We start from the raw sequence: 10012 nt of genomic DNA, 5'->3' as shown, positions 1-10012 counted from the left end.
GGAGTCAAGACTGGCACACAAGCTGAAAGGGCAATATTACTCTCCCACTGTTTTTTTATGTATTTTTTGTTTTTTCAGGGAGACTTTAGAAACCCAATAATATTTTAAAAAAAAAATAAATAGGCTTTCTATGGCCCACTGAATGAGAGGGAGAGAGGTGGCACACCCAGGAGTCAAGACTGGCACACAAGCTGAAAGGGCAATATTACTCTCCCACTGTTTTTTTAGGTTTTTTTTTTTTTTCAGGGAGACTTTAGAAACCAAATAATATTAAAAAAAAAAAAAAAAAATAGGCTTGCTATAGCCCACTGAATGAGAGATAGCACACACAGCAGTGGCACACAAGCCCTGACTGAGGCCAATATTTTTCTCCCACTGATTGATGTAGTGTTTTTGTGTTGAGGTAGATTTTAGAACACAAATCACGGAAAAAATAAATAGGCTTTCTATGGCCCACTCAGTGAGAGATGGCACACACAGGGATGGCACTGTAGCAGAAATGCCAATCTTAATCTCCCACAAAAAAAAAACAAAAAAAAAAAAAAAACTGTCCTACAATTACTATCTCCCTGCAGTAATGTAAGCCAGGTATGGCAGGCAGCAATAGGAGTGGACTGATGCACAAATTAAATAAAAAGTGTGGACAAACAAAAAAGATAGCTGTGCAGAAAGGAAGGAACAAGAGGATATGTGCTTTGAAAAAAGCAGTTGGTTTCCACAGTGGCGTACACACAGCAATACAGCTATCACGGAGCCTTCTAGGGCAGCCCAATGAGCTACAGCGCTGAGGGGAAAAAAAAAAAAAAATAGCTTCCACAGTCCCTGCACACCGAAGGTGGTGTTGGACAGTGGAAATCGCTGCAGCACAAGCGGTTTGGTGGTTAGTGGACCCTGCCTAACGCTCTCCCTGCTTCTGACGAAGCGGCAGCAACCTGTCCCTAAGCTCAGATCAGCAGCAGTAAGATGGCGGTCGGCGGGAACGCCCCTTTATAGCCCCTGTGACGCCGCAGACAGCAAGCCAATCACTGCAATGCCCTTCTCTAAGATGGTGGGGACCAGGATCTATGTCATCACGCTGCCCACACTCTGCGTTCACCTTCATTGGCTGAGAAATGGCGCTTTTCGCGTCATTGAAACGCGACTTTGGCGCGAAAGTCGCGTACCGCATGGCCGACAAGCACAGGGGTCGGATCGGGTTTCATGAGACGCCGACTTAGCCAAAAGTCGGCGACTTTTGAAAATGATCGACCCGTTTCGCTCAACCCTACTCTGCACCACATGATCGTTGCGCTCCCACAGCGGCATAGCCCACTCCAAAGCTCTGTCCAACAGGAGAGAAATTACAAATCCCACCTTTGCCCGCTCTGTGGGAAAACGTGCAGCCAGGAGCTTGAGATGTATACCACACTGGCTCACGAATCCCCTACAGGACTTACTGTCCCCAGAGAATTTTTCAAGCAACGGAAGGTGGGATAAGGTCGGAACAGAGGTGGCAGTGGGAAAAGCTGCTGCAGCCACGCTAGCAGCCTGAACAGCAATTGCGGTAACATCCACCACTGAGGTTGTACGCTCGAGAGATGCCAACCGGCCCTCCAGCAGCTGGATGTACCCCTGCAATCGCTGTTCATCCGCCATTACTTAGCCAGATCCTGGCGCTAGTATACTGTTAGGGTTTGCGGAATGCAACGAATATATTTATTGATGTGATTGGTGCGTTCGCAACCCGGGATACACCGTGCAGGAAATATCCTGCCGCTAAGTAAATGGCGGCACTATATGGCGGTATTAACCAGCTCTGTTAGCTTCACAGAGCGGCCGAGAAAGCAAAGCTCTGTGCCCTGTTAATTCTCACAGAGACACAGGCTAACTACCCAGAAGAGAGCAGTCAGTGGTCATGCATGCACACAACACTCCGCGCCGGAGGTGCCAGCATTCTAGGGGCTTATTTCAGCCGGGTCCCTGAATACTCTCATACACAATCTCCTCGCCGGAGGTGCCAGCATTCTAGGGGCTTATTTCAGCCGGGTCCCTGAACACATTCACGCATATGACCACAGTGGCGCAAAGCATGTAACTTTAGAAGATACTAGCCCATGGCCGTGCGGCCATGCGAGCCTTAAATAGCTGCAGCACGTACAGGACCTTAAAGAAGAGGACCACTGAGAGACTGCTACTGAGTCTGCGTACCTACAGGACGTTCCTAGAAAGACCAATAGACTTGGCTGCAGTATCTGAACTTGTGACCCTTGATCTCCACTGAGAGATCTTACCCTGGGCATGCTCAGTGTGTGCAAAGCAGGACTTAGTCCCAGAAAAGCCTGTTCGCCGTAGATCAGTGCAGGCAGAGCCTGGAGAGGCAGCAAAACCCCTTTGCACAGAATCAGACTCAGTGAGACGCTGGGACCGACGTCTCCGCTGAGCAGGCTCCACTGCGGCCGAAGGAGAATGGAAGACCGCAGCAGAGATGGAACGAGATTCCCCCTGTGCAGCAGAGGAAACTCGACTCCTAACACAGAGAGATACATAAAGTGTATGTATACTAATGCCAGAAGCCTCGCCAACAAAATGGAGGAATTAGAATTAATGTTGTTGGAGCATAATTATGACATGGTGGGGGATATCTGAAACATGGCTGGATGAGAGCCATGACTAGGCTGTTAACTTGCAGGGCTATAGTCTGTTCAGAAATGACCAAACAGATAAGCGAGGGGGAGGGGTGTGTCTATATGTAAAATCATCCTTAAAACCCATCCGGCGTGATAATATAGGTGAATCTAATGAAAATGTAGAGTCCCTGTGGGTGGAGATAAGGGGAGGGGGAAAAATAATTAATTACTGATGGGGGTTTGTTATAAGTCTCCAAAAATAATGGAAGCAACGGAGAATATCCTTGTAAAGCAAATATATGAAGCTGCGACTCAAGGAGAAGTCATTATTATGGGGGACTTCAACTACCCTGAAATAGATTGGGGAACAGAAACCTGCAGTTCCAGCAAAGGTAATCGGCTTTTGACAACTATGAGAGACAATTACTAGTGTTGAGCGATACCTTCCGATATGCATTGGTATCGGTATCGGATAGTATCGGCCGATACCGGCAAAATATCGGATCTCGCCGATACCGATACCCGATACCAATGCATTTCAATGGGACGCAAAGTATCGGAATGGTTCCCAGGGTCTGAAGGAGAGGAAACTCTCCTTCAGGCCCTGGGATTCATATTCATGTGTAAAATAAAGAATTAAAATAAAAAATATGGATATACTCACCTCTCTGGCGGCCCCTGGACTTTACCGATGTAACCGGGAGCCTCCGTTCCTAAGAATGAGTGCGTGAAGGGCCTTCGATGACGTCGCGGCTTCTGATTGGTCGCGTGAGCGCTCATGTGACCGCTCACGCGACCAATCACAAGCCGCGACGTTATCGCAGGTCCTTCACGCGCTCATTCTTAGGAACGGAGGCTCACGGTTACATCGGTAAAGTCCAGGGGCCGCCGGAGACATGAGTATATCCATATTTTTTATTTTAATTCTTTATTTTACACATGAATATGGTTCCGATACCGATATCACAAAAGTATCGGAACTCGGTATCGGAATTCCGATACCGCAAGTATCGGCCGATACCCGATACTTGCGGTATCGGAATGCTCAACACTAACAATTACCTTTCACAACTGGTTCAGGACCCAACAAGGAGGGAGGCACTGCTAGACCTAATATTAACCAACAGGCCAGACCGCATAGCAAATATAAGGGTGGGGGTCACTTGGGTAATAGTGATCACAAAATAATAAGTTTTCATGTATCCTTTAATAAGATGTGTAGTAGAGTTGCACGGACACTAAACTTCAGGAAGGCAAATTTCCAAAGGATGAGAGATAATCTTCTTGCAATTAACTGGGACGATATCTTGAGACATAAAAATACACAAAGAAAATGGGAGACGTTTATTAGCATCCTGGATAGGACCAGTGCACAGTATATACCGTATGGGAATAAACATACTAGAAATAGGAGGAAGCCAGTATGGCTATATAGAGCTGTAAGGGGTGCAGTAAGTGACAAAATAAAGCATTTAGAGAATTAAAGGAAGTAGGTAGTGATGAGGCATTAAATAAATACAGAAATGTAAATAAATTCTGTTAAAAGCAAATCAAGGCAGCAAAAAGTGAGACAGAGAGACTCATTGCCAGAGAGAGTAAAAATAATCCCCAAACATTCTTTAACTACATAAATAGTAAGAATCTAAAAAATGATAGTGTGGGCCCCCTTAAAAATAGTCTGGGTGAAATGGTGGATGAGAAAGAGGAAAAAGCCAATATGCTATATGACTTTTTTTCATCAGTATTTCCACAAGAAAATCCCATGACGGACAACATGACCAGTGATAACAAAAATTCCCCATTAATTGTCTCCTGCTTAACCCAGCAGGAAGTATGGTGGCCTCTAAAAATCACTAAAACTGACAAATCTCCGGGCCTGGATGGGATACACCCCCGAATACTGCAGGACTTAAGTACAGTCATTGATAGACCATTATTTTTAATCTTTAAAGACTCCATAATAACAGGGTCTGTACCACAGGACTGGCGTATAGCAAATGTGGTGCCAATATTCAAAAAGGGGACAAAAACTGAACTCGGAAATTAGAGGTCACTAAATCTAACCTCTACTGTGCGTAAAATCCTGGAGGGTATTCTAAGAGATGCTATACTGGAGTATCTGAAGAGGAATAACCTCATGACCCAGTATCAGCACGGGTTTACTAGGGACTGTTCCTGTCAGACTAATTTGATCAGTTTCTATGAAGAGGTAAATTCCGGACTGCACCTAGGGAAAGCAGTGTATGTAGTGCATATGGACTTTTCAAAAGCTTTTGATACAGCGCCACACAAAAGGTTGATACATAAAATGAGAATAATTGGGATAGGGGAAAATATGTGTAAGTGGGTTAAGAGCTGGCTCAGGGATAGGAAACAAAGTGTGGTTATTAATGGAGCACACTCGGACTGGGTCAGGGTTAGCAGTGGGGTACTACAGGGGTCAGTATTGGGCCCTCTTCTTTTTTAACATATTTATTAATGACCTTGTAGGGGGCATACAGAGCAGAATTTCAATATTTACAGATGACGCTAAACTCTGCAGGGTAATCAATACAGAGGAGGACAATTTTATATTACAGGATGATTTATGTAAACTAGAAGCTTGGGCTGATAAATGGCAAATGAGCTTTAATGGGGATAAATGTAAGGTCATGCACTTGGGTAGAAGTAATAAGATGCATAACTATGTGCTTAATTGTAAAACACTGTGCAAAACCCTCAATGAAAAATACCTGGGTGTATGGGTGGATGACAAACTCACATTTAGTGGCCAGTGTCAGGCAGCTGCTAGAAAGGCAAATAAAATAATGGGATGCATTAAAAGAGGCATAGATGCTCATGAGGAGAACATAATTCTACCTCTATACAAGTCACTAGTGCGACCACACTTAGAATACTGTGCACAGTTCTGGTCTCCGGTGTATAAGAAAGACATAGCTGAACTGGAGCGGGTGCAGAGAAGAGCGACCAAGGTTATTAGAGGACTGGGGGGTCTGCAATAGCAAGACAGGTTATTACACTTGGGGCTATTTAGTTTGGAAAAACGAAGGCTAAGGGGTGATCTTATGTTAATGTATAAAAATATGAGGGGACAGTACAAAGACCTTTCTGATGATCTTTTTAATCATAGACCTGAGACAGGGACAAGGGGGCATCCTCTACGTCTGGAGGAAAGAAGGTTTAAGCATAATAACAGACGCGGATTCTTTACTGTAAGAGCAGTGAGACTATGGAACTCTCTGCCGTATGATGTTGTAATGAGTGATTCATTACTTAAATTTAAGAGGGGACTGGATACCTTTCTTGAAACGTATAATGTTACAGGTTATATATACTAGATTCCTTGATAGGGTGTTGATCCAGGGAACTAGTCTGATTGCCGTATGTGGAGTCGGGAAGGAATTTTTTTCCCAATATGGAGCTTACTCTTTACCACATGGTTTTTTTGCCTTCCTCTGGATCAACATGTTAGGGCATGTTAGGTTAGGCTATGGGTTGAACTAGATGGACTTAGGGTACTGTCACACAGTCACACTTTGGACGCTACGACGGCACGATCCGTGACGTCGCAGCATCGTATGAGTATCGCTCCAGCGTCGTAGACTGCGGTCACACTGTGCAATCACTGCGCTGGAGCGATGCCGAAGTCCCCGGGTAACCAGGGTAAACATCGGGTTACTAAGCGCAGGGCCGCACTTAGTAACCCGATGTTTACCCTGGTTACCAGCGTAAACGTAAAAAAAACAAACAGTACATACTTACATTCCGGTGTCTGTCCCCCGGCGTTCTGCTTCTCTCCACTGTGTAAGCAGCAGAGCCGGAAAGCACAGCGGTGACGTCACCGCTGTGCTCGCTTTCCGGCCGGCAGGCGCTCACAGTGCAGAGAAGCTGAGACGCCGGAGGACAGACACCGGAATGTAAGTATGTACTGTTTGTTTTTTTACGTTTACGCTGGTAACCAGGGTAAACATCGGGTTACTAAGCGCGGCCCTGCGCTTAGTTACCCGATGTTTACCCTGGTTACAAGCGAACACATCGCTGGATCGCTGTCACACACAACGATCCAGCGATGTCAGCGGGTGATCAAGCGACGAAAGAAAGTTCCATATGATCTGCTACGACGTACGATTCTCAGCAGGGTCCCTGATCGCTGCTGCGTGTCAGACACTGCGATATCGTAGCGATATCGCTAGAACGTCACGAATCGTACCGTCGTAGCGATCAAAGTGTGACTGTGTGACAGTACCCTTAAAGTCTTCCTTCAACCTTAATAACTATGTTACTAACTCCGGAAAGAGAAAGCTGAGTAAGGAAACTGCATCAGAACAACAATGACCGTGAATCATAAAAATGATCTTATGTAACCTTCCCATAGTTGAGGGTTCTAGATTTTGGACAAAGACCTGCATTTATGGTGCATCCGGTAGAATAGCCTCTAAGTTTTAGCTTATGTATTTATCTCCATAGTTTGTACAGCCTTACGTTCTGCTCTGTTTGCAATAACAAAACTTCCATAAATTCTCGACCTTTTCAAGGATAAATAGGGTGATTGAGAAGAAAACTGAGAATCAATTTGTCCTACAAAATGTGGCGACACTAGATATAAAGTTATTTATTAAGCAGCACAAGCCATTCACACAAGTACACAGCCAAACTGAAATGAATGTCCTGTTCCCGAAACTCTATGTTCCCTACAGGATGGAGCAGGCAAAACATTGCAATAAAATCATTAAATATTCACAACATTTGAAGTTGGTATACAACTGAGCACTGAATGCACTTTACTCCATGGTGTTTTTATTCAGTGGAGCAGATTTACTATTGTGGTACCATCAGAAGCAGATGCTTAACTATAACAGACGGAGAGGTTGCAATCGCACCCGAATCCTTCAGCTTAGGGGGCCCAAAAGATCACTTTGTCCCTTTTGAAAAGATTACTAATATTCAAGATGTGAAAGTTGGGGGCCCTGTTGGAGATATCGCATTGGGGCCAACGAGCTTCAAGTCATGTCACTGGTCAGAAGTTTGGTGTTAGTTGTGCCATAATTTTGCCACAAATCAATTTAGACATGTTTGTTGATGATTTCTGCCAATGTGATTTTGAACTAGCTAAACACTTTTTGGGTATGTGCAAATGGCAGCGTTTAAGAGTCGGCATACTCGCTGAGTTTTTGAAGCAGAAAATGCATCAGGACACATCAGCTGTGATTTTCGTGAAGCATATTTTTTTCCATCTGTATGGTAATTTTTGTGGTGTCATCATTTTTCTTTTTCTGTATATTAGAATTGGACAAATCCGTGGGGTTCCAGTCCACTGGCCAGGTCAGTAGTTTCTGGTCACTGGATGGTAAGCTCGCAAATAACTTACTTTTTAGGGTTCCCGGCATGGCTTTTGATTTACAGGACTGGGCCAACATCATATGTGCTTGACATCACAATGATGACATCACACCAGCTCGGCTAATCAGAAGTTTCACCAGGAACTGGTTCATCATTTGTGAGATTTTTTTAAGTCAATTTTCTTTTTTTATCTTGTAGTATTAGATGCCAGTTTTGGTGCTAAAGTCATCAAAATAGTCATGTGATTCATGATTTTAGTGCCAAAAATGGGCTTTCTACCTGTCTTTATCTATTGTTGTAACTTTTGACACCAGAAGTCAGACGTTGGCATCAAAAGTATCAAAAATAGTGTCAAAATACTGACACACTCACAAAACACACTAGGGAGTGACTGGAGTTGAGGAAAATTTATGAACTTTTTAAAAAGTTGCAATTGATGAATAAGGCTGACACATCTAAAATTGCTAGACTCCACCAACAAAATGGAAAACAAAAAAGTAAAGGAAGAAAACAAAAAGAGACAAGTACGAATAAAATAGACTTAAAAGAAGCACAAGTAGAATAAGTAATTTGGTGCAAACAAAAAATTGGCGCAAATCATACAAAACTAGACAAAAACAAGCAAAAAGGCAACGATGAATCAGGACTGTCATCTGCACAAACCCATAGTCATTCTTTAATCTATCAATTAATTAAAACAAACTAAAAACTATTTTTCACTAATATTTGCTGGATTCTAGGCTCATACCATGAAAAAGGTGGTAAAAAAAGGGCAGGAAAGACAAACATCAAACTAAATATGTGCAAAATCATGACACAGCAGGCGCCTGAGTGATAGGTTTCTGTTGTCTAAATGTTAGATGCGGTGAGTATATCTGTCCCACAGTGTTTACTTTAGAAACAAGTATTTTTGAAAAATGATCATTTCAAGTATGAATCAAATTGTCTCAAAACATCCTCTGTACAATCACAACACTGTCATACAGGTATTTATATACAAACACTCAATTTTTGCGTGTATATGGTAAAAAAGACAAAAAATGTGCCTGTAGCACTTCCTGTACTTGAAAAAATTTATACTGCTGAAATAAAATTTAAATTATGTTTTTCACATATTTTTGCCCTGTGTTCAAGAACAGGTTAAGTTCTTAGCCTGAAAAAAACTTTTACCCTTTTAAAAGAAATAAAAAAATGATGTTTTTAAAAAGGTTATTGTGATTACACAGTAATAGCACTTTGCTATAATTTGCCATCACTTTGTGATCTGCAGAGCTGTAACCTCTGAGACACACAGATTCTATGAATGAAGAGGCTAGAGTGCCCTCTTTAAAGTTTTCCCAACTCAGCACTGTTCTCCTAAGCTGGAACTCTGGACTTTTCTTATAACTTAACTTATCTTTGAGTTTTCTTTAGCCTTTCCTTAACTAAGGGCAAAAAATTCAATTGGAACTTTAAATGGTATATAGGGATAGGAATAGGGATAAAAGGAATATGGGAATAGCTTGTTGATTCCTTGGGTTTTGACCACTAGACCTCAAGTGATCTCGAGAATGGGGCTCTGGATCCCCTCCTTGAATGGAGCAATGGTGCTTATTCTGAAACTCTGATCAATTCATTGTCAATGGGATTGCCATAAATAGCTGAGTCTAAAGTTGTCTTTCTTGGGCAGTCCCATAAACAGTGAATGGAGTAGAAGACAAGTAGGAGTATCTCTAATCCTTTCGATATGGCTCTTCAGAACTTTGTTCCCAGAAATCGGCAAGTTATGTGATGATAGGGAATAGTATGTTACTTTGGGAATAACTCCCAAATTCTGTATCTAATTATCCGACCAGGATTAGGGCTGCTTGGGTTTTTGGCAGCCCCTCAGATACACAACAGCTAATAAACGCTACACGACTAGAGCAACTACAATTGCATAGCTGACTATGTTTTGTTCTTCTATACATTTTTGCTGTGATTTGCAAACGCTGTCAGAAGGACCTTCTAATTAGTGTTTTGGAAAATTTGGCTGATTTTAATCACATTTATCCCCACTGGAAGTACCGTAGTCATTCTTAAAGAGA

The sequence above is a fragment of the Ranitomeya variabilis genome, chromosome 1 (assembly GCF_051348905.1).
Source record: "Ranitomeya variabilis isolate aRanVar5 chromosome 1, aRanVar5.hap1, whole genome shotgun sequence".
NCBI lineage: Eukaryota > Metazoa > Chordata > Amphibia > Anura > Dendrobatidae > Ranitomeya > Ranitomeya variabilis.
Note: the sequence above shows the minus strand (reverse complement) of the source record.